Consider the following 25,419-nt stretch of genomic DNA (forward strand, 5'->3'; position numbering starts at 1 on the left):
ACATTTTTTTTCTTTAAAGCAGAGGCTCTGTTCTTTCTTTTGATATATTGTATGCACAGATGTTCATACAACAAAATATTCTGGGGGCCAATGTTTTGTGACAATGGCAACTTTAAAGAAAAAAAAAACACTGGCAGAGAAAGAGTTAACAGGGAGATTGTTGAATTACTTTCAGACCCCTGTGAGCTTTTTTTAGTCTGATCATATAAATACTGCTACTCAGTCAGAGTTTTGGCTAGAAACATGCTGGAATGCTGGAATCGTTGTCATGCTGGACTGCTATGCAGTCTAAAAGAACAACCAAGCCATCATATTTGCTGATGACAGCATATTTATTAGCGTATCTGCAATAATTATCTGCATAAAGAGTAAGAGTGAGGAGCCTACCAGCTAATAGCACCACAATTACAGCTTTGCTTTAGTTTTTAATAAGTATGTTCCAGTAAACATGGGAATTAGGATTACTTGTGCACCACATTTAATTCTAAAAACTAGCTGCACATTGACTATATGATTAATCAAAATAAAACCAAAATTGCGATATGGCTTAGTGCAGTTATCAGAAGCGGTGATTTGATTAAATAAACTAATGTGTGTTCTTGCATGTGAGCAGCTTATTATACACTGGTGTTTGCAGCATCTCAGAGTGGCTCAGTTCACGGTAAATACTGCTCCACATGAGCTCCATCTCTGCAAGTGCTCCGAGTTTGGGTCACTTTAATGTCCACCTGAGAACGCAACATGCGCCAACCATTCCCATACTTCTAATAAGAAGTGCTTCTCAACAAAAGAGAAGCTTTAAGTACTCCCTGCAGTTTTGAGTCAAAATAAAAGTTGGATGGTATAAAGTTTCAAAATGAATAAATTATTTGAGCTGTAATGAAAAATGAAAATATTATTAAAAATTTTAATTAATACTTTTTTATCTAAATATTACAAGTGTAATGTTTCTTATTTTGCTTTTAGTAAATAACACTACTACTACTACTGATTATTATTATTATATAGCCGTATTGATATACAATTTTGTGCAGATTTAAAAAAAAAGAAATCCCAGTTATTATCAGAAAGAATTTCCCCCCAAATCATGCATCCTTAGTATTCACCGCATAATAGAATGAAATAAGCAAGAATAATAATTACTGTTAGCAGTGCTTAAAACTGACTGAGAAAATGTTGTAGGCGTCTGAATGGCTGGATGGGCATAAACCTGTACTTAAGGTGGAGAAGCTGTATAGAAACATGTCACTCCATAATCCTGATTTATGCAGATTTATCTCCATGTCCTTCAATTATATGCAAATAAAGCGCAAGTCACCTTGTCCATGAATACCATCTTCTGATTTTAGTACCTACATTTCAAACTGGTCAGATTATTCCATATTTTAATTGCTTCTCAGGACAAGTAATGTTTCTCAATGTATTACTATTTTTTAAAATATAAATACAGCGTTTTCAGCACTCAGACAGATTAAGGGATGAAGCAGATAAATAAATGGAATTAATTTGAATTAACCCAATCAACATTTTTCTTAATTATTCCACCAGGGTGTCCCATTTCTTCTTTTTTTATTTAATTAAAAAATGTTAAGCATACAAGTGACATTTCACAATCTCTTTATTTAGCACCTGTGGTACTAATGGATCCAACTGCCTCCAGTGACGACTGATAAGTACAAAGCAACATTGAAGCTGAAAGAAATGATGAAATCATCAAAAGGAACTTCGAATTGGCATCTTAGACTTTGTCATGCCAGTTGAAAGATCATAAATGACAATGTTAAAGCACAAAGCAATTAAAAAAAAAATGTGTTGCTTTTATCACTGCCTTTCAGGAAATTGCTTGCCGAAAAAAAACCCATACCATAGAAAATGATTGATGTACTGCATCTTATAATATACCTGTTGAAAGTAATGTGAAAATGGTGCCAAGGAAGCTTAAGAGTCAGCTGTGTGTAGAAAGCTTTTTCCTCTATGATTTCTGTTTCATTGCAGACGGCTCAGTGCCAGAATCATCATGCTAATCAATGGCAACAGCTGTTTCTCCTCCCCCTGGAATCATTCTCATTGACACATCATAATCCAATCCGTTCCCAGCAAACCTTTACTCTTCATAATGTGCTCTACGCTGCATGCGTGCAATGCTGCCGCAGTATATGCCCATATCTCCGCCGTAGGTTCCACCGCATACCCCTAATCATTATAGATTTGCTGTTACTGGCTCAAAAACAGATGGTAGAAACCCAAAGCCTGTGAGTGCCAGCGAGACTACAGTATTTCTGAATTTGAATTACTTTAGCCTATTAGGGGACTGTGTTTGAAGCAATGTAAATGAGATATCTGTTAGTCTTTTCCCTGATGTAGTTAAGCATTGCCTATGCTCCTATTATTGAATTCTAATTCCACCCATCTTATCTGGAAAAAGTGCTCAATGTCCTAAAGGGATTACAGAAGGGTGATTTTGTAGCAGGATTGTATTCATTTGTTTTTATTTCACGTCATACTTAAAATGCTTAGCTTCGGCAAGCATTTTTCTCTCTCTCTAATTGTAGCTTGTATAAGACTGCCATACTGGTTTGATTGATTAGTTTGTGGTCTCCCAGATTTCTTTTAGTTTTAGAAGCCATCTGTTCCGTCAAGGTTATTTAAATGACATTTCCAATTGTATTTCCTATTTAAACATTGCATGTAGAGGTTTACATTACAAGAATAGATTTTTATATAGCTGTGAATCAAATGAGAACCTAGAAAGTCTTTTGAAAGTTGACTAACACCGTGTCCCCAGCCACTATTTTTCAGCACAAATTAATTGCACTTTTTTTTTGTCATGTTTTTCACATGCACCACATGTGTATTTCCCCCATTTTGTGTCCTTGATTGAGCTGATATAGATGATGCCTGCTGCCTTGACACTTAGACAATGAGAGTGAAGCTGTTAATGTCAGTAGAGGCCCTTAGTGGAGCGGCTTTGAGGCAGTAGAGACACTATTCGTCTCAGGATGAGAGAGGAGGGATGCCGTGCCATAACACAAGGTCAGACATTGTGCTGAGTGATGGAGGACACAAGTAGCGAAGGCGGCCATAAGTCCTGCCTCTTCCATTTAGTATGGCCCCAATGGATGGGGTCATTCAGAGTTTTACACCGACCCTGCAGCTGCAACAAAGCTGAGTACAAGCCAAAGGTTTGACTTCCACGACCTTTAAACTTCTTGAACTCGGCTCCTATGCGTATTATAGGAGCCCGAGTTTATTAATGAATAAAATAGTGTTTTCTGAGTGAGTGTCAGCTGCAAAGAAGTTGACGATGTTGATTTAATCATCTCTGCGGTATTGACAATGGATGTGCCTTTAGAGAGTAATGCACCTTTTGAGAGTATTTGTTGCTACTAGCAGCCTATGAGTTTCAGTTCATTTTTGTGACGTGCTCCAGTTCATGGAGACAGAAAGTAGTTTGTTTTCTTTATTTTACAAAAGCAAAATTTTTTGTTGTTATTGTGAGTTTACACAAATACAAGTATTACTCTTATCTGTATGACCAAAAATTACTTTTTTGTATTTTAAGTAACAATGCTCTGAAACACGGGCAACTAAAGCAAAAAGAATTCACAACGTTCTATGGTATTCTTATTATAATGTTGCACAGTAGACTGAGTAAACAGATTTGATTTCGCCCTGCAGATCAGGCTGGAAAGTTGAAACCTGTACATTTTATTTCTCCTGCTTCCTTTCCAAATTTGCGGGAACCAATCCTAAACTGGCTTATCCACCTGGCGCGCTATTGCCGGGTTTAACCCAGTGACGATAGAGAAGCGCACTCTATCTGATTTACCCGTCTCTCGCACGTCCGTCAATCCAATTCCGTTTTACCTCTCTGGACTATGCTCAATGGGTTCTTTAGTTTAGCAAACAAATCGCTCCAGTGGGTGTAAAAAATACCACTCACTTTCATGTTTTTTTGATTTTGCCATTGCTGCTTCTGCAAACCGCTAATCAATGCTACAAACCAACACGTTTGTTGACTCGTTTCCTGCCTGGAGTTTTTCCGTCGTTGATTGGTTGAATGAAGGACTATCCAATTGCGTACAGAGTCATTTGAACTATGCCCGTTGATCACGCCTCTTGTGCAGTAGAAATACAGAGTAGACTCCCCAGACTAATGTTCAATCTTAAAAGATTGAGCTTGGTCTGGTGATAGCCAGACTAATGGCGCTGCACAGCTTCCACTTAACTGTATTTTCATTTACTTTATCAAGTACAGACGTCCCTTCTAGGGGTGTGCGATATTGACAAATGATATCTCTATTTTCTCGATAACGATTATTAGACGATATTTTGCTGAGTGCGTTTATTGTGTTGGTACTTTGGCAGGTTTAGGACTGTCGTGGACAGCCGACTCCTAAAGTTTTTGATATTCTTCATACTCTGTGTGGTGGTCAGTTCACAGCAGTGACAGAAAGTATTTTTTTCAATAGATTTTTACCTTTTTATAAAGCCATTTTTTAAACCTAATTATATGCATGCATCATCTTTTGTGTCAATTTAAAACAAGGAAAGATATTTTAAATGTGAAATTGAAACCACCAGTAGGTGGCAGCAAGTCACTGTTAATGAGCGAATCATTGAGATTCAACCGATTCATTCAAATGGCTGATTCATTCAAGGAAATCTTCTTCACTTGACTATCTTAATCTATCCCAGTCAACGGATTCGTTCAGAAAGCTGATTCACTCAGTAAGGAAACACCGCCGTGTGTGGCTTTGTTTTGAACTATTTTCTTTGGTGAAATAGAGCAAAAAGCAGGCGATATGCATGCACTCTCTGGGTGTGTGTGAGGGATAGGCTATACTCGATAATGTCAAATCGCACATCGTTAAAACAACAATTACGATATCGCAGATGATATATATCGCACACCCCTAGTCCCTGCACATTTTCGAAGCTATGAAGAGAAATACTATTGATGAAAACATAGGCCTACTGTTGAAAAATGCCTGACTAGAAAAAAATAACACTACTAGATTACTAATACTATCATCATTATGTTTTTGAAAAAGAACCATCTAAAAGGATTATGACTGTCTCAAATAAACCAATCATAGTCACCTAATGAACTCAGCAAATATAGCAACTGCCTCACAGAGCATCCGGACACAGGACACAGCACACGTGGCACAAGTTGACACCAGTCTGAAAGACTAATTTTCATTTTTGTTAACTATAGCTTCCAAATTCTTACGGTTTAGTAATTGTCACCTTTTTTATCGCTGTTAATTGTGAAGTCGGGTGATCGCAACATCCCCTATGATGATATATGATATGTCTTCATCATATTAAGCATTTTACAAATTTATAGCGCCATATAGGCCTGTTTCTTCCAAGTAAGACATGGCAGTATGTTCACCTAGATGGTTATCGTTGAACTCTCTCTCTTACTTTTGGTAGTGGGATTTATCCCCTGACTGAGTCTCTTGCCAATTTTACCTGATGTGCCCTGAGATGTTGTGGTTTTGAGGAGCCCCATTTACTATTGTGTGCAACTTTCCCGTGGTGGCCTGAGGAACTGTCAGGTCTCTTATCAGCCAAAGGAGAGCTGAATCCCATTACAGCCGTCAGTCAGGCAGACACAAAATCCATTACGTGATCAGAGAGATCAATTGCAAAAGGTTACATTTTTGATGTCTGCATTTAAAGTAGCTGAGGGGATGATGGATGTTTTTCAGCTACTTAGGTTTCCATGAAGTTGACTGAAATTCCCTCTCAGGTTTAACCAGTGTCGATATGAATCTGCGCAATGTAAAGCGACAGAAGCACAGAATGCCTCGGGGTGATGAGGAAGTCTGGTTAAGAGTACACCAGTCGAATGCTCCATAAGAACCAACCGAACTAAAAGTTACAGTAGAAAACAAAGTAGGATTTTAATCGTCACTCTTTCCTCATCTGGCCTAGCTTCTGTCTCTACTATGAAGGATTGCTCATTATGTCCTATCAGTGTTCAAACAGCAGGCTATCTTAACACCCAGAGACTGCCTTTTAATAAATGAGCTACTTTTCATTTGCATATGAGAAGTTGTTTTTGTTGAATTAGAGAGAGCCACTTTCATTGAGCTGGTTCCTTGCCAATGTCACCTTTTTCCACCTTTGTTGCCATTTGGCTTTAAACAACGTTATACAGTGCATGGTTATTGAAGGTCATTGGGGACATTACATTTAACATTTAATTTAATATTCAACAATAATATTGATCTGCCTGCATTGACACTATTATACAAGAACTGAACTGAGCTGGACGATGACATCACGGTTTACTCCAGAGCGGCCATATATATATATATATATATGAACTAAATAAATAACTTTTTTAAAAACAAAAATAAAACATCACTGAACTTACTTAAGCTGGACTGTGATGTTATTTTCTTCTGGAAACAAACTTTTTTGCAATATTTTCCTGTTATGTCTGTACAGCTGCTTTGAAACTGTATGTATGGTAAAAAGCGCTATAAATAATGTGACTTGACATGCATAAAAGTTTGTTTTGCTTGGAAATCCCGTTTTCTCTGAGTGACAAAGTATGTGATCCAAGGCCAAGTTGTCTTGGCTTTAATATTCTGAGTGGAATAACTGAAAGACGCTGTCTCCAAAGTGATTGACAGTTAAAACAAGCGTGTTGGTGGTGAGGGAAGCAGTTCATTAATCCGTGGTTAATCCCCAGTAGTTACTGAGGTGGAGATTCAATTTTCACATTTCTAATTCATTTCCTCTAAAAGATTAGTGACTAGTTGTTGGCAGTAATCTCACATAGATAGCAGTGAACTATGTAATTGGTTCATTTAATATTCTAGAAAGAGTACTAATTATGTTTTTTATTTTTTTATTTTTTACTTTGCCTACTTTTGCTACACACATCTTTGAAAACATACTGAATTAATGTGCCATTTAGATACAAATAGTCTTAAGCTTAATAAATACAGTATAGACTTTGCTTTTATTAAACATTTTTCTTTTTCAGTCCTTTTCTCCTTTATTCTTCTCTAGCAATCCACACATTGTACAGACACAACCTTGAAAAAGATTTGTAGAGCAAGTACACTAGTGATCAAAAGTGTGGGGACAGTAAGATTTGAAAAAAGAAATGATTACTGTTCTGTTTACAAAGAAAATGCTGTTGAGCACAAAATCAGTATATTTAATGATTTCTGAAAGATGGGACACTGAAGATTGGAGAAATGGCTGCTAAAAATTCCGAATTGCCACCAAAGAAAAATAATATATTGTAGCACACAGTAAAAATAGAAAATACAATATTTTAAATGTTACAGTTTACTATATTTGATCAAATGAATGAAGCCTTGGTAAACATAAGATTGTACTTTCAAAAACATTACAACATCTTACCGACCCCAAACTTTTGAATGGGAAAAAATTCAAAATAAGTAACCGTACATGTACAATTCCAGAAACACTGAGAAATAAATGATTTCTGACTATCAAATCATCACCCTCATTAAAAATATAAACAAAGTAAAAAAAACAAAAAGGTGTAACATGGCCTTATTCACAGTAGCACCGTATTTAATTTTTGACAGTAAGGTAATTGAGTATATAAGGGATAGACTTGCAGTCTCTTCAATAACCATGCACTGTTTAAAGACCCTAAATCACATCTAATTTCCATAAAGGTTTATTTTTTCTGGAGTTTTTGTCTACAGATTGTGTGGAAATGTGTTTCTCCCCCAATCTTTCTTCTGCTGAATAATCAACGCAAACTAGTAGTACAACCCATTGAAGAGAGTGTAGTCAATCGTTCACACTCTTTTTCATTCCTGTCAAATTAAATAAAACACTGAATAAGGTAACATGCTCCTCTTTAAAGAACTGCTGTGTGGGATCATTATTGAATATTTATGCTGATATACCCAGTAGTTCTCGTGGACCTGAAACTGTTTATCCATTACCAAAGCATTGTAGAGCTTCCCTGCCATATGCTGTGGAGTGTAAGGGCATTAGAGTTAATTGTACCACAAGCTACAACCAACTCTTCCTAATGGCCATAAACAAATGGACCATTGAAAGTGCAGGATGATACCTCTGTCCTACCTCTGAACTGATTACCCATAGCTAATTATCACTCATTTAATGAATGAGTAAATTAGGAGCATAGAATGTGGATATGCTCATTGGAAGCCTCTTATGGGGACAGTATGCGTCAGGCAAACCAATTGAATAAGGGCTTGGGTGCAAGAACAAAAGAGAGAAAGAGAAAACGAAAAGGAAAGGGAGACTGGAAAGAAATCGCTGCTCAATGAGGTGTTCTGATTTGGCCTGTGCTGTTTGGCACATTTGTCTGTAATCCATGGCACAGTTTGAATTGGAGCTCCAGCTTAGTCCAAGACAACCTCTCAATCACAGGAACAATCTCCTCTCTGCATATCCTACGGCCTCCTGGACTCACATTACTCTCTGATTTCCACACCACTGCGGATCCGTGGGTCTAACGATGTTTGCTTTACACAATAGAACAAACTGTTCCTCCTGGGAGAAACACTGCCATTTGTGTTGTGCTCCTGGTGTGGCTCTCCGGCTCCTTTAAGGTTATTCTGGAGGTCACCAATTGTTATGTTTTAAATTATGACCTCTCTGAGGGCTCATTTTGGAGCTGTGCTGGGCAGCATTTTACCTGTCGAATAAGCTCATATGATTCATGCAGTCCAGCACAGGGTGGGTGGCAAAGTTAAATAAAGGGAAATTGCAGCTTTTGAAATGTCTTTTGGAGATGTTAGAACACATTTTAGACAAATAGACAGTTAAAAATTGCTTTTATACAAGCATTTTTTCATTGAACACATAAGTTGATTCGTAACCATTTTTGTTGATTTGGTAGACTGTAGAGCCACTCTCTTATCAGTAGTGATTTTCGTTTTAAGATGTTTGTGCGAGTTTACTATTGTCAAGTGATGCCAGCCAGAGTGGTTTGAAAGTAAAAAGCCCCCCATGTGTCAACCATGCTTAAGGACCACATGTTAAATTACTCCTCTTATCGCATTATTCAGAACTGTGGCAGTAAATTTCATGCAAAGAGACAATCCATGGCCAACAAAGATAAATTGCCCATACCCAACATCTAAACATGATTCTTTATGATAATAAATCTTGATCCCCATATATCAAAGCGTCATTCACCGCTTCAGCAGCCATATCAAGATGAATGAGGTGTGTCATAACAATCACATTAAATCAGTATTAGACTGGCTGTGCCAATCAGCATATGTCTTGCAGTCCTAATTATACCCATTATTCAATCTGTAAAAAATCACTGCATGTATTGAGAGAGAAATGAAAAATAAATATAAAAATAGATAAGATCTGGAGCCTGCATTTGCACTTTTATTTGTTTTAGTTACAGTCCATTGAGCTACTTGATAGATTCATTAACACAGATGCATGCTGGGATTTTATTAACAGGCTAATAGTTATACTGCTGTCAAAGTTGAATGACTCTTAAGTGATTTTGAGCCCAAGATGAGGTTCAGCAGGTTTTAATAGTCAGTACTTTATTGCTCACACACATCATTTGTTCTGCCTTGGCTTGATGTTTCCACTGCGCATTTCTGCTCTGGTCTAATCGAAATCAAAGGCCTGTTAATTCTTAAATAATTGAAATGATGTATATTATCATACAGTATGTCCGCTACTGTTGAGTCAGTAATATTTTGCAATGTTTTTGAAAGAAGCTGCATTTATTTGATCAATAATTCTGTACTTAAAGGGACAATATGTATTTTATTATCTAAAATCAATATTTTTATTCATAAATATGTCCTCAATGGTGTACAAATACCTCAGCCAATTATCTGACTTATCCTTATAAATGAAGAATTTATTATCTTTATATACATGGGACGGGTAGGTCCACGGAGGCTTCCCACGGAGGCTGTAGTTCCGCCATCTTGCAAAACTATAATAGCAGAGAGGGACAAAAAATACTAAGCCAACGCGTTTCCACAACGCGTTTTCGTTCAGAGCCAGCCAGTCAATTGCATTGCTATTATGGACCATACATATGCCGCGTCACAGGAGAAGAAAACATCGTCGCCAAAAAAGTTAGGTATTAGATCAGGGGTGGGCAATTAATTTGCCCAAGGGGCCACATGAGAAACTGGGGCGGTTATAGAGGGCCGGACTCAGTTCTGCCCAATATATTACATCTCTCTCAAAAAAGAAAAACAGTAAATGAAATTAATTAAATTAACACAACACACAATTATATAACTATTTAATTAACGTTCACAAAAACGTTCTTTTTTTAGCTGACATATTTAAGGGCTAACGGTAAACTCGCATTTCTTGAACGCTGTCCTGCATGAGCGCGAATACAGTTGAGTGAAGGTGCATGTCACACACACTGTGACTGACGTAAATAAAATAAACAAAATCAGTTGCCTTGACAGCAGTCCATAACTTTTGGCACTCTAGCGGTTATTAAACAGAACTGCATGCGTATTGCGGAAGAACATTGCAGCTGGAACTACTTCTCTCATGTCTATGACGAGTCACTCAGGGACAGTGTTACTCTGCAACGGTGCCGACTCGACCGGCCTAAAATAGTCCGAATATAAACACTGATTATAGGTGTACCATAGTGATTCAGGATAAGACACAAACACGGTTTGGAACATTGATTCATGATGTACACACTCAATATCTAATTTTTTATATATTGAGAAAATAAAAAAAAATTACGGACTCCAGCTTTTATTTACCAATTACATTACGTGGGCCGGTCAAGGATAGCCAGAGGGCCTGATGTGGCCCGGGGGCCGTACAATGCCCAGGTCTGTATTAGATAGACCTATATAGTCACAAGGCTGAAAAACATGTTTTGCAGTATATTGCACTGGAGGCATTGCAGGTGTAACGGTCACCAGCTGGAGTGCCCTTGAGAGCCACCAGAGGGCACTCCACATAAGACTATCACTCACAAACTACATTTCCCATACTCACTCCCCGGACTCATCATCACTTATCATTGATCACATTCACCTGTACCTCATTCACTGATTGCATTCACCTGTCTCATCATCCTGTTAGTCTGTCTATTTATACCATGTCATTTCATTCACTCACCGCGAAGTCTTGTCTAGTGTTTCACTGCAATTCCGAGCGTTTTCCCTGGTTTCTTGTCATTTGGTTTTTGGATATCATTCTCTGGTCCCTGGATTACTCTCTTGCCTCTGGTCCCTGGATTACTCTCTTGCCTCTGGTCCCTGCCTGTTTTGTTTGTTTGTTTGTTTGTTTCTTTGTTTGACTGCCTGTCTGTGTATGACCCTTGCCTGTACATTGGATTACGCCTCTGGATTGCCCCATACAATAAAGCTGCGTTTGGATCTAAAACCTCGTCTCGGAGCAGTTCATAACAGAAGACTTCGCCACACAGAGATCCAGCAGCCATGCCAACTATGTGTCCAGACGTCCAAATCATGCGTCTCCGTCAGGAGAATCAGTCCATCGAAGATTACGTCGCAGATTTTATTGAACTGGCACATCTCACGCCTATGAGCACCGAGTGCTTAATGATCTTTTTCCGCGGAGGATTATCTGAACCGCTCCGGTCATTGATGCCCGACCATGATCCTCACGGGACATTAGATCAATATATAGACCTGGCCCTGTTGTTGAGCGGTTCATCGTTTACTGTGGGCAAGGAGGAGAAGGAGCTCCGTGAACCTGCAGTATCCCCTCAGTCTGATCTTCACGTCACGCCTGCCCAGCCTGAGAATCTTCACATCACGCCAACCATAAAGCCTGCCACCAGATCGGTCTATGGGAGTCCAGGACTTATTTCTAACATGACGGATCCACCGCTGATGTCAGCACGTACGGCCAAGAGGGCCGTCCGAACAGAGTCTCGTTCCGCCGAGACCACCATCCCAGGGTCTGGTCTTGCCGCGACCGCCGATCCAGAGACTGTCCACGTCACGTCTGCCGATCCAGAGACTGTCCACGTCACGTCTGCCGATCCAGAGACTGTCCACGTCACGTCTGCCGATCCAGAGACTGTCCACGTCACGTCTGCCGATCCAGAGACTGTCCACGTCACGTCTGCCGATCCAGAGACTGTCCACGTCACGTCTGCCGATCCAGAGACTGTCCACGTCACGTCTGCCGATCCAGAGACTGTCCACGTCACGTCTGCCGATCCAGAGACTGTCCACGTCACGTCTGCCGATCCAGAGACTGTCCACGTCACGTCTGCCGATCCAGAGACTGTCCACGTCACGTCTGCCGATCCAGAGACTGTCCACGTCACGTCTGCCGATCCAGAGACTGTCCACGTCACGTCTGCCGATCCAGAGACTGTCCACGTCACGTCTGCCGATCCAGAGACTGTCCACGTCACGTCTGCCGATCCAGAGACTGTCCACGTCACGTCTGCCGATCCAGAGACTGTCCACGTCACGTCTGCCGATCCAGAGACTGTCCACGTCACGTCTGCCGATCCAGAGACTGTCCACGTCACGTCTGCCGATCCAGAGACTGTCCACGTCACGTCTGCAGATCCAGAGACTGTCCACGTCACGTCTGCCGATCCAGAGACTGTCCACGTCAGTCCTGCCGAGCCAGAGCCAGAGCTTCACGTCAGTCCTGCCGAGCCAGAGCCAGAGCTTCACGTCAGTCCTGCCGAGCCAGAGCCAGAAGCCGATCCAGAGTCTCGTCCCGCCGAGACTGAATCTGTGCTTGAGCCTGAACCTGAATCTCTTCCTCTTTCTGAGCCTGTGTCTTCGGACAAGATGGCCGACTCCACGCCTGTGTCTTCGGACAAGATGGCCGACTCCACGCCTGTGTCTTCGGACAAGATGGCCGACTCCACGCCTGTGTCTTCGGACAAGATGGCCGACTCCACGCCTGTGTCTTCGGACAAGATGGCCGACTCCACGCCTGTGTCTTCGGACAAGATGGCCGACTCCACGCCTGTGTCTTCGGACAAGATGGCCGACTCCACGCCTGTGTCTTCGGACAAGATGGTCGACTCCACGCCTGTGTCTTCGGACAAGATGGCCACCGCATCCCCAGAGCCTGTTCCTGAGCCGGTGTCTGTCGCTGTTCCTGAGCCGGTGTCTGTCGCTGTTCCTGAGCCGGTGTCTGTCGCTGTTCCTGAGCCGGTGTCTGTCGCTGTTCCTGAGCCGGTGTCTGTCGCTGTTCCTGAGCCGGTGTCTGTCGCTGTTCCTGGTTCTGTTCCTGTGCCGTGGTCACCCGAGTGGTCGTCTCCGCCATGGCCGCCCAAAGGACCTGCCCTGTCCCGGCCGCCTGCACAGTCTTCTCCGCCGTGGCCGCCCGAGGGGTCTTCTCCGCCGTGGCCGCCCGAGGGGTCTTCACCGCCGTGGCTGCCCGAGGGGTCTTCACCGCCGTGGCTGCCCGAGGGGTCTTCACCGCCGTGGCCGCCCGAGGGGTCTTCACCGCCGTGGCCGCCCGAGGGGTCTTCACCGCCGTGGCCGCCCGAGGGGTCTTCACCGCCGTGGCCGCCCGAGGGGTCTTCACCGCCGTGGCCGCCCGAGGGTCCTGCTCCACCCTGGCCTCTTGCACAGCCTGCTCCGCCCTGGTCGCCTGCACAGCCTGCTCCGCCCTGGTCGCCTGCACAGCCTGCTCCGCCCTGGTCGCCTGCACAGCCTGCTCCGCCCTGGTCGCCTGCACAGCCTGCTCCGCTCTGGCCGTCTGTCCAGCCTCAATCTCCAGGCCCTCTTCTGCTCCACGGTCCTGGCCCTCCATCCCGCCCCCGGGTCCGCCTCCGCTACACCACCCTCCTGGACAGTTTTTGGAGCGTCTGGAATCCGCTCCTTAAAGGGGGGGCTATGTAACGGTCACCAGCTGGAGTGCCCTTGAGAGCCACCAGAGGGCACTCCACATAAGACTATCACTCACAAACTACATTTCCCATACTCACTCCCCGGACTCATCATCACTTATCATTGATCACATTCACCTGTACCTCATTCACTGATTGCATTCACCTGTCTCATCATCCTGTTAGTCTGTCTATTTATACCATGTCATTTCATTCACTCACCGCGAAGTCTTGTCTAGTGTTTCACTGCAATTCCGAGCGTTTTCCCTGGTTTCTTGTCATTTGGTTTTTGGATATCATTCTCTGGTCCCTGGATTACTCTCTTGCCTCTGGTCCCTGGATTACTCTCTTGCCTCTGGTCCCTGCCTGTTTTGTTTGTTTGTTTGTTTGTTTCTTTGTTTGACTGCCTGTCTGTGTATGACCCTTGCCTGTACATTGGATTACGCCTCTGGATTGCCCCATACAATAAAGCTGCGTTTGGATCTAAAACCTCGTCTCGGAGCAGTTCATAACAGAAGGGATCTCATGTATCAATGTTGACAAAATAAAATTTTATTTGTGTGCAAAATAAAACGGTACTCTCTATAACATTTTATATAGCTCTCCTTTTTCAAAAACAATCCATTAGCTCAAGTTGTGAATAATTTGCTACGTGCATAGAACTGTACAGACAATGAAAATTCTTTGCTATTGCTAGACATAAATTGTACAAACCTCGGTCGCTTCTCTTCTCTGCCTTTTGTAAACTTTCAATTCTATCAAGATCGTCTCTTGTAGCTGCCGGGCATCTTTGTCGTGGTATTGACTCTCGCTCTCCTCCTCTTCCTCGTCGTCCACCTCCTCGCCTAGATCCCACTGATCCACTGCCTCTCTGTCCTCTACCTCTACCTCTTCCTCTCCCTATTGTTGAATCATCTGATGATGATATCTAACAATGAACATAATTCAGAAAATATAACGAATAAAGAAGGCATAACTACTAATTACAATATTTCATGTTTTTCACAGTCAGTAATTCATACTGTAACATTCGTTTGTTTGTTGTCATGTTGCAGTTTGTTTGAAATAACACACCTGTTCACCTGAAGGAAAACTTGACGAAGTGCTATTAGAAGACATCCTGTCAAAGCTTTTTGGTACATATCGCCTACCGTAGATGCAACGCGCATTTGAAAAAGCGAGGCGCAGGAGAGCAAAATTAGTTTGAATGCAAAATACAAATTCACCACTAGATGGGAGTAATTCCTACATTTTGTCCCTTGAAGTGTATTAGTATGACATTTATTTATTTTTATTGGATTTTCAGCAGCCATTACTCTACTCCATTGCAGGGTGACATGATCCTTCAGAAACCATTTAAATATGCTGATTTGATGCTATTATTATAGATATTGAATTGAAAACAGTTGTGCTGCTTCATTTTTATTTGGAAAGCATGATGGTTCTTTTCAGTTTTTTTTTAAAAATGGAAATTGCAAAAGAACAGCATTTGTTTGAAATAGAAAATGTTTTGTAAAACTGTAAATGACTTTACAGTGTTTATAATAATTAATAATTCAATAATTTGTTACATTTATATAGCGCTTTTTTCTGGGACCTCAAAGCGCTTCACATATGGAAGGGGGGACCCTCCTCAACCACCACCAATGTGCAGCATCCACCTGGATGATGCGACGGCAGCCATATTGCGCCAGAACGCCCACCACACACCAGCTTACTGGTGGAGAGGAGACAGTGATGAAGCCAATCAGTATATGAGGATGATAAGGAGGCCATGATGGACAGAGGCCAAGGGGCAAATTTGGCCAAGGGGCTAAAAATCTGAATTTTTAATGACGACAGAGAGTCAAGACCTCGGTTTAACGTCTCATCCGAAGGACGGTACTCTTTGACAATATAGTGTCTCCGTCACTATACCGGGGCGTTAGGACCCACACAGACCACAGGGTGAGCACCCCCTGCTGGCCTCACTAACACCTCATCCAGCAGCAACCTAGTTTTCTCAGGAGGTCTCCCATCCAGGTACTCACCAGGCTCAGCCCTGCTTAACTTCAGTGGGCAACCGGTCTTGGGCTAATGGGTGATTTGGCTGCTGGCTTTATGGTTGTGGTTAGTTATAATCCACATGAGGGATGATGCATGAGATAAGAACCACTTACTGTCATTATCATTGACACCGAACAATGAACAGAAGGAACTCTTACTCTGGTCGACCGGCCATACATCGGAACCAGACGGTTTTTGCTCCAAACACAAAATCATTTTTGATTGGTTTTTATTTTTATTTTGGCCGATCTCTATTCTGGACTTGCACAGAAAGTGCATTGCAATAATTTCCCAAAATATAATTTGTTTGGAAATATTACGAAGTCTGTAAAGAGGACGTTAACACTGGCCTGAGTTGGGACACGCTGAAGAGAAACACAGACACGCCAGCAGAGAAAATACTGTACCGGACACAGCAAGCTCACTGTTCACAATGCTCGAAATATAGGAATAAAAATATTGAATTGGGGATGGGGGTTTATATGAATGCATCTCTGAAGGGAACGGACTGTCTTTAGAAAAGTTTCGATGGCATTTTCTTTTCCTCTTACCTATGCATAATGTAGTATTTATAAGTACAGCGCTGCTTTGTGTACAGCAGTACCGCAGCTGTTCCATAAATAAGTGCCACCTACTTTTTTCAGAACCAATGTAGTAGCATCTTTGTTTGGATCGTGAAATGCAGTGGTTGCCTCTAATTTCAAATGGCTTCAGATATTTTTGGTTTAAGGCCAGTTTGCCTGTTATACAGCAAATATATGTTATAGAGCTTTTAAAAAAATCTGAATCGCCCATTAAAAAAATAATGATTGGTGCAGAACTAAACTCAAGGCTTAAATGTACAAGGATGTAATCAACGCAACATGGAACAGGTGCGTAACTCCAATCAGCAACCATGGTAGCAAACTAGCATCAAGAACTCAGGCAAAATGGAAATGGGGAACAAGAATTAAAGCAAAATTAAAACAGAGCATTGTTCTGACTACTTTTGATCTGTTTGATGCGGCGTCCTTGCTTAATAAAAATATTAATTATTAACTATATTGATATAAAGTATTACATTACTGACCCCAAACTTTTAAATTGTAGTGAATGCATGTTTTTTTATTTTTATTTTATTTTGTATTTGTATTATATTATAGGTCTTAATAATTTCAATTATTTAGTTATTGTGCAAAACTACATATTTTCACAAATACTGGGTTGTCTAATAAAACTCGACCAGACGAGTTTTGGTCATTACTCTTACTTGACCAAGCAGTTTGAGTCTGCACATCATTCCTTAGAGCAGTATACAGATATTCCTGGCATGTCTTACCCTTACTTTCTTTTTAGCTCCTATCTATTTCCCTTATTTTTATTGCTGTCTCGCTGATATGCTTTCTGGTAGCTTGGGGCTGTTTAAATATATTTTTGGAGATGTATATACAAACCAGGAGTATTAAGAGGGCTGACCGTGTTTGTGACGCATGTTTTAAAAGGAGCGGCTCAGGGGAGTTATGACAGAACTTGTCTGTCAGATTGCCTGTCTCACAGAAACATTCTCACACTTGCCCTGATTCCCTTGCTTTTTTAAAGGACACAGTCATGTAGATATATTCAAATGATCTCCTCCATTACCCACAGTGACTGCACAGAGAGAATATAATAAAAAAAGACCTGATGCCAGACCAGCTAACAAGATTTTGTTTCAGAACCGACTCCGAAGAGAGTTAAGCAGTCAGATAAATTTATTGAAATCAACTTTGTTTTGACATGGTGTAGAGACAGATGAAGTTCATTTGAGCAAATTCTTGACAGCTCTTCAATGGAGCTCCAAAGACTTCAGAGAGGCATCTGCCTGAGCTTCTCTCTTCTCTTTGTGTCTTAATGTTTCGGGGGTTTGTTTGACAGTTTCATTTATACTGATAGTACATATATCTTCATTTTGACTTCATGTTACAATGAACTAATGATTTATTTTAGCTTTTCCTTTTTGAATTATGTAACATCTACTGAGTGCTTCGTATGTGAATGTATCATCTGTTAATTTTCTAAATAGTGGTGCTAGCTAAGAGTGATTTTGAGTATTAAGCTTTTGAGGAATGCTTTGCTATGGTCTAGGGACCATAATATCACAGACTTGGCCTCTTTTGACTTGGTTCAGTATGAAACCACATAGCAACCACGGAGAACATCCTAGCAACCAAACAAAACACCTTGGCATTGTGGCAGTGAGTTTTGCATGGGCTTTTTTTATTTATTGATTTTGCCTTCTTTGTCCTTCAAACTTCATAAATAATTGCTTTCTCATTGATTTAATAAAACGGTGTCTGACTGTCTCTTTGAATTTTCCAAATGTGTAATTTCCAGCTAAGCAATATCATACAAATGTATGGACAAAGTAATTGAACTCATCAAGCAGAGAGTGATTGATTTAAACCGCAATGATTACACTGTAATATAATCAGTCTAGCTGACCGTGCTTGGTTTACCCTCCTGCCACTTCATCTTAACTCAGATTTAATGGAGGAATCTTATTGAATCTTATTGTACCAGGTTTCCGGGCATCAGGCTATAACATAAGTCAGGACAGAGGTTGCTGACAAATCTGTTACAATTGTGGCCTATTTGTGTGTTTTCATTACACCCCTAAGAAAACTGACGGTGTAGAGCCCCACAGCTACAAAAGCACATTGAAGCAAATATGTTTTTTTCTTTACAACAGCCCTGACGGAAAGAGGCATGGAAGACTCCTCCATTTCTATGATACACCTACATCTATGATTTCTAATTACTTTCTCCTCCCAATGTTATTAGTATCTCTGCTCACTTTCTTATGGATTCTGTCTTGGAGCGTGGTACCGCATCCATCTGTTGTCCTCCTCCTTGATGAGATTCATCTGTGTTACTTGAGAATAATCCTGAGGTGATGTTCCATCCACCACTCTCATATTAACATATTTTGTACTGCATTGCCTATAGAGAGAGGGTGAGAAAGAGAGAGGTGTAGGGCTGGTCTAAAGCCTTGAGGTAGAATGGAGTGTGGCTCCATAATTAAAGTTTAATCCTTTTTGTCGTTCACACTGCTCTGGGAAAAGCGTACGAGTTTGAGTCTAATGGATTTTTCTTGCTCCGTTAAAATCTCATACCTTTGAGTTTTTCACACCTCTATGACACTTGAGTTGTTCGCTGCAGACATTTGAATGGGAATATCAGATAACTGAGCCATGGTGGCTGATGAAGATGTATGTATGCTGATGTATGTGCATGTGCATGCATGTGAATGTGTACATTTCTCATAAGAGATGTTTATTTCAGTTCATCATGCCTCAAACACCCTCGTCCTGTTTATTACTTTGTTTTTGTTTTTCCTTTATTCTTTTGAATTATTCAAATACTCGGTTCTTGAAGGATTTAAAAGCAATGTCAGCACTCTATATGAATCGTTGCTTTTAGTATAAAGTGAGATGGGATTTTCTTCAAGCTATCATAATCATTTTGGTTACATCGTGCTGCTCTGAGAGTTTAGTGATTCGTAACATATTGTTCATGATTGACCAGCTGCTTGGACATCAGAAGCAATGAATAACTAATGAAGGCTGGAATCTGATCTGCCTTGCCGTGGAAAAGTGAGAATGAGTTTATGCCAGCTGCAAGATAATGTTTGGGACATTTGAATGCCAATAAGTTGACTTCCTCTGTTCACAGACGGAATAGGAAGTCGCGTTTCACAGCGGATGCACAATGGCACAGTGTTAGACTTCATTAGGACCAGAAGCCAACAGAAAGATGGAATTTTATATAAGGAAATTTACATAAAATATTCATATAAGTAATATTTACTTTTGCAGCCTATCAGATTCTATATAAGGAAATGGCTATAATTGACCAGGCACCCAAGAAATCTGAGAGACTGACCCACACTTTGCAGTCAGTAACTAATGTTTTTTTTTTTTTTTTTTTTTTTTTTTTTTTTGTTTCCAAATGCCCTGCACTGGTTTTTGGGAACATTTGTACTGCTGGGTATTGAGTTCATTTTGATATCATATATTTAATGAAAATGAGAAAAAAAAAAAAAAAAAGAAAGAAAAAGTTTTCATCAAGGATTCAGGACAAGTGAATGCTATGCAGTCCTTTATTTAATCACAAATTCAATTCAACATTGTTGTATGTCCACATATTGTAACAAGAATTGCTGTACAGTGGCATTTTATCGACAATGAGGACATATTTATTTTGAGCCTTAGTCGTTGGGATGAGAGACAAAGAAATGCAATAGGTGTTTTGAGATTACAGATTCTGAGGGGGACTGGGGGAATTGAAGGGGGGGGGGGGGGGGGATAAATCAGAGGAAACATGGCAAGGAATGAAACCCAATCAGAGCAATATATCAACACTCACTCCAAATAAATCTTCTAGTGCTTCACAGCTGTAAAACATTGTTTGGTTTAACAATAGAGAGTTGTACTGTTGTTCAAAACACTGAACAAAGGTAAATAGTTTTAGTTTAGTTAATTAATTTATAAAGCACATTTAAAACAACAGATGTTGAAAACAGAAGTGCTGTACAACAAATAAAGAACATACTTGGAACATAAAAAAACATCTGAAAAACCAATTGGACAAATTATACACCCTCAAACAGAATTAAAACATAAATAATAAAAATAAGTCTTCAAAGAGGATTTAAACATAGAAATAGAAGGGTGAGATCTTATGCAAAAGGGAAGACTATTCCAGAGCATTGGAGCAGCCATAGAAAATGCCCGCTCACCTTTAGTTTTAAGATGTGAACGACAGACTGAGAGGAGAAATTGATTTGATGACTGAAGAGATCGTAGTACCGGTATATGGAGTAAGGACATTACAATATACTGGGGAGCACATCCCTGTAGAACTTTAAAAACAAAAAGCAAAATCTTAAAATCAGCATGGAACTTGACCAGTAGCCAGTGTAGAGAGGCAAGTACAGGAGTAATATGTGGACATAGTAAGTATAGTAATACTTACAAATGAGTGGTGTTTGTCTTTGGAAAACTCACAGCTGCAAGGCTAAGGGGAGCTGGGGTGTTCTGAATGATTGCTAGGGCATTGCTAAGCTGTTCTGTGTGATTGCTAGGTAGTTTCACATTGGCTCAAGTCAAAAAAGATCATTCCTTCAGTGCAAGTATACCCCCCCCCCCATTCTACAACAAGTATCCCCCCGCCAACCCACAACCTACAACCTGTTTAATCATCAGCCAATCACTTTAGAGAAATAACTGAAATGGTGTTTTCTGTATGTATAGATATTGACAGCCAGTATCTGTCTGATGTGACTAGTGATGGCCTCCTCGTTGGTTGTAGGAGAGAACGAACTACATGTGAACATTCTCCAATGCCTGTGAAGAGTAAATCAGACGTTTTTGTGTTTTGTCTCTCTCTCTCTCTCTCTCTCTCTCTCTCTCTCTCTCTCTCTCTCTCTCTCTCTCTCTCTCTCTCTCTCTCTCTCTCTCTCTCTCTCTCTCTCTCTCTCTCTCTCTCTCTCTCTCTCTCTCTCTCTCTCTCTCTCTCTCTCTCTCTCTCTCTCTCTCTCTCTGATGGCTGTCTAAATGAGGGGCTTTCTGGCTCCCTAGAGATTTTAGACTGGACAAGTTAGAGAGGCCAATTAAACGGCCATGCTTGGTTTATTTTTCAGCTAAATTTATGCCATCGCTGTCTTTCAGCATTTCCCCCCCTCTCTGTAACATTGTCTTGTTTCCTCCCGTTTTCTTTCTGCATGCAGTTTTATTTATTTCCCATGGCAGTAGTTTAGATATACCTTTCAAAACGGCTGCATGATTAATCTCAAATAACCTGAAATCGCGCTTAAACCGATTTGGCTTATTGTGATTATGAAATCGCAAAGGCTGCGAATATTTTTATTATGCGCAGCTTGTCAGTGAAGCACGGCTCTGTGATCAGTAGGAAATGCTGCTCCATCTGAAAGCACAGTCGCTTATAACACGTCAAACATCTTTCTGAACATGGGAAGCATTTATGAACCTCTTGTCCAACAAAAGACGACATTTACGTTTTTTTACTCCCTCATAATAACAGTTGAGCACTCCTTTGTCAGATGATGTGGCTTCTTACAAAGAATATATATATAAATTGTTTTTTTAAAGGTGCATTGTGTAATATTTAGGATGATCTGTAGACAACAATGCAATATAATATACTTAACTGTTTTCAGTGGTGAATAAAGACCTTAATGAACCGTTATGTTTTTATTACCTAAGAATGAGCCATTTCTATCTACATAAACCGCGGGTCCCCTTACATTGACATGTGCCATTTTGCGGCGACATGTTTCGACTGTGGCCCTAAACGTACAAACGCGTTTCGTGGATATGTTGTTCTTCATGCAAAGAAGCTAGCTAAAGTCAGCAAATAAAACACTGACACAATGATGAACAAGTAACAATAATATTCACAATAATAGTATATATGGATATTATAAACTCAGTGGACATAATTAGTGCAGATCAACAGCGATGCTCTATATTGTAATAAGATTGTATCTTCTTCCACCACCCTTGTCTGTGCCAGGGGCCCTCTCCATCGCTTCCCTTGTTTGCGCTCTGTTCCATGTTCCCTGCTCTTTACAGAACCTCTGCTAAAGGGCCACAGGGATGGACCTGATTATGATGGCTCTGGTCACATCACAATTACTGCACTGGGGCAAACCGAACCTGTTACCTAATGAAACGTGTCTCCTTTTGTGCCTGAGTTTGTGTTGGGTAATGGGGCATGTTGAGTAAAAATGGAAAACTGCTCCTATTAAAGGCAAGTCTGCCCACTGAATCGTATTCTATATTTGCAGGTTACATGTTCAGGAGAAACCACCTATTGGACCAGTCTTTTTCTGAGAGTGGCGAGTGAGGTGTGTTTACATTGAAAGCTAGGTGGGCTGATCCATAGGGCTGAAGGGGTAATTACTTGAGGCACCAGTTTGCGAACATTGGCTGGTGGTTGGTGATAGGTTCTGTGTAGTTGTACAGCCTCATTACGGCACAACATGCTGACACTGCATACTCACACCACCACCACCGACCACAAACCACAATGGAAAACTCTCAGTGATGCACTTTCACTGGAACTTACGGCTGATATGAAGAACACTGAGCAAGCATGTTGACGACAGTAGAATGGGGATAGAGGGATTACATTGAATGGAGTTGGATATCTAAAGGTGCTTCTGTTGTCTGTTTTTACTCTGGGGTTGTTGAGATAAGGGGAAATAATTGGGTTGCAGTAGTTCTTCTCTTGCTTTTTGTTTGTTTTTCTCTTTTTTGTTTTGTTTTTTTAAAGGTCCGTTTTCTCAGAGTAGCTCTGCTAAAGTAGCTAGGATATTTTAATGCTAGTAGTCTAGATCTGTTAAAGGGATAGTTAAGCCAAAAAAGATGTTGCTTTGTGAATTGTTTTTTGTGCAACAGTATTAATTTTTTTTCCCAAACAGTGAAAGTGAATGTTGACTACTGCTATCAAGCTTCAAAAAAATGACAAATGTAATTTTCAGAAAATGTTGTCTTTTTTTAAAGCAATAGTTAATAGGGCTGTGCATTTTTGGGTTGGCATTCTTTAAAAAATAAAATAGAAAAAATGCATTTGAAAAAAAAATTGTGAATTGTGAATCTCAATGAATCCTGAATTTAATCAATACACTATTCGCTGGGTTTTGATTATTCTTTAAAATAATGTTAATAATGTTTTGGATAAAAGCGTCTGCTAAATGATTAAATGTAAATGTAAATATTGATCACAAATCATGTATAATTTTTTCAAATGCATTTTCTCTAGTATTCTTTAAATATAACTTAAAGATAAAGAATAATACATCTTTATATATGTTTTTGACCCATGTAATCTTGTATCTTAATTAATAAATAAAACAAACTTTTAGATACCAGCAAAATGTAACAATTCTCAATTCCAATTTAATACCACAGCAAAAACAGCTACCGGTAGCTTAACTAAACAGTCAGTAACAAAATCAGAAAAAAAAGTTCAGTGTTTTTGACTCTGACCCTGGATCATCGGGCATAACTTACTGTAGAAAACAACAACTGTCCAAACAACGGGCGTAAAATGCAACATATGGTTCAATACAACATATGGTTCAATACAGTACCATGAGAAGATAAGAGGGTTACTTTAAAATACTGGATGTTGGATGAAAATGCTCCTTTCTTTCAGGTGAACTATCGCTTTAATGATCATAGAATGGAGATCTGGGATACTACCATTGACCAGTTCACCTTGAGAGGCTTTTAGTTTAATTATAAATGTCAGGAACCTTGAAATGCTGGTCAAGGTCAATTTCGAGGTCAATGGTTTGGTCATTGGAGTCTCAGTCTCAGCTGAATTGTAATGGCTATTTTTGTATTTATACTGACAGATCAAGAGGCACTGATCTGCACACCTGCTCCTTAGAGCAAGGAGAAAAAGGAGAGTTGAATGGGTACTCGTACATCATTATGTCATCAAACAGGGTTGTCCAGTAAGCCTGTGGGATTGAGCTTGCTGTGTTGTCGTGCCCAGAGCCGTGCCAGAAATCTCTGGTTCTTACCGACCCTTTGACCTGAACTGTATTTTCACATTTTTTTTAAACCTTGTGGCCTCTACTATTGTAACGTTAAGGTCTAGATGATAAAGATGAGCATTGAAAATGTTCAAAACAAAGGTATTTATTATAAAACAAACTCAATAGTCCACAGATGAAGAACAGGTAACGTAACAGCGTGTAATACACGACAATACCGGACAACTGAAGACAACTGAGAACACAGGAATACACAGTGATAATAACAGCTGTGATGATTGAGTGTCCATGGAAACTGATGACTGCCAGCTAAAAAACTAGGAACAAAGGAAACGGACTATAACCAAAAGTTCATAACCAAAAGTTCATAAGAGTACAAATAAATCAACAGATGTGTCACCCACATCAACATCAACAACAATAAACATAGACAAAAAAAAAATCATCAACCATGTTGGAAATAACTACTCTCCCGGCACTGTATCCATTGTGGAACTCCGAAACGCCAAGGTCTCTGGGTTCACAGCTCCATCCAGAGGCGCACACAACTAATTAAAATGGACCGTCTACTCCAGGAACTGCTCCTGAATGAAAGCCGTTTCCAGCACTACTTGAGGATGACAGGTGCACAGTGCACGGACTTATCAAAAAGCTGTTAACTGATTGGCTTGCGCGACAACGCGTCATGCGAATTTTATGCTCGAGTAGAAATTTCTCTACTTGCACGGAAGACTCGATTGAGGCGAATATCGAGCGTTCACGGCAACCGCGTCGCCCAGTTTGCGTCTATTGTTCACATCTTTGCATTGACTTTGTATGTAATCTACTCGCGCAAATAATTAAACTCTCGTTTGGTGCACACAGCATTAGATGTTATTCTCATTTCTGATTTTTTTGAATGTCTTTTTGTTAGTTTACTTTTTTATGTATCTCCTTGTTGTGACTGAATGGATACCAATCAACAACTTCTCCCTGAGCCCCAGAGTGT

General features: G+C 40.4%; 1 protein-coding gene across 8 annotated transcripts in view; it reads left to right on the forward strand.

Moving 5' to 3' along the window:
- Window positions 1-25,419, forward strand: part of unc5db (unc-5 netrin receptor Db) — a 220,024-nt gene that overhangs the window by 99,671 nt on the left and 94,934 nt on the right. The window contains exon 1 of one of the 8 annotated variants that reach the window (XM_079605689.1): window positions 22,745-22,772. The exons of the other annotated variants lie outside the window; for them this stretch is intronic. The gene's annotated coding sequence lies outside the window, so the exon portion shown is untranslated. Of the gene's footprint in view, window positions 1-22,744; window positions 22,773-25,419 lie in introns of those variants that run through there. 8 annotated transcript variants of the gene reach the window in all.

The sequence above is a fragment of the Phoxinus phoxinus genome, assembly GCF_949152265.1.
Source record: "Phoxinus phoxinus genome assembly, chromosome: 3".
NCBI classification, from domain to species: domain Eukaryota; kingdom Metazoa; phylum Chordata; class Actinopteri; order Cypriniformes; family Leuciscidae; genus Phoxinus; species Phoxinus phoxinus.